General features: G+C 21.5%; 1 protein-coding gene across 1 annotated transcript in view; it reads right to left on the bottom strand.

The window, feature by feature from the left end:
- LOC106874534 (calcitonin receptor) overlaps positions 1-1,162 on the bottom strand; it is a 315,260-nt gene that overhangs the window by 136,467 nt on the left and 177,631 nt on the right. The gene's annotated exons all lie outside the window — the stretch shown is intronic.

Here is a 1,162-nt window from a genome sequence, read left to right as displayed (position 1 = left end):
TTACAACAAACCAACAAAAACTTTCGATCAAACGAAAATTAGGAATTGCAAAAATATATAGAAATTATGAAGCAGAAAAAAAGATTTTTAATTGCAAATTATTAACAGTGATAAAAAAAAAAATTTATTTCATTTATATTATAATTAATTCATTTAAATCTTTGTAACTATTTCAATTTATTATTTCAATTTTGAAAGTTGCAGCGCAATATTATTATCAAAGAAATTAGATCATTAAAATTAAATTGATAATTAATTTTAAAATATAATTAAAATTAGAAAGTAGTAATAAAGTATCAGCAATAATATATTTATGACTTAAATTTACCCAAAATGAGTAGGCTGTCCATTTTTAGTTCAATTTATATAACATATATTTATTACATAATCTAAACTAAACGTTAATAAAATAAAATAAGTTAGTATAATTCAATTGCATAAAAAGTAAGTGTACACAGCTATTTTTTATATGCATATATATGTAGATCAAATTAGTTTGAAAAGGAAGCAGCCCACTCAAATGTGAATAGTGCAAGTCTTCATATGAACCCACTTCACTCTTCTGTTTCTTATTTCAAAATAAATATTTATAATCACAAAAATATACATTATAATTACAAATATAAACATTTATAATCACAAAATTATACATTTATAATCACAATCATTACAAAAAGTTTATCTAATTTTGAAGTAAACAGTAGAATTTGCTTAATTAAAAATAAATAAAAATAGTAAAAATAATTATTCAAAGAAAATAACAAATGATGACTTAGCTGAAATGACTATTTAAGTGGTTAAACTTAGACGAATTCAACCTATATACTGTATATCTATTCCGCACATTTTTTTCATGATATTCAATGTGATTTGATATTAGCGATTGACTATTGGCAATGACCTCAATCTACCGGCAATTTCTTGACCAAATTCAGTTTCTTTAAGTTTAAGTAGTATACTAGTGTGTAGCATCGTATGGAGATACATTGTAAACTAAAACTGACAATTTTTTTAAAAAGTGCTACAAAATGTGTTTTAGTAAAATTTTTAAGAAATACTTTTAAGAAATATTAGTATTTATTTTAAAGGAATACCTATTTGTTTCTTTCTTTTTAAAGTTTAATATTGGTTGAGATTTTTTCAATAGTATATATATATATAT

Source organism: Octopus bimaculoides, chromosome 1 (assembly GCF_001194135.2).
Source record: "Octopus bimaculoides isolate UCB-OBI-ISO-001 chromosome 1, ASM119413v2, whole genome shotgun sequence".
Classification (NCBI taxonomy): Eukaryota; Metazoa; Mollusca; class Cephalopoda; order Octopoda; family Octopodidae; genus Octopus; species Octopus bimaculoides.
This window is presented reverse-complemented; position numbering and strand designations above follow the sequence as displayed.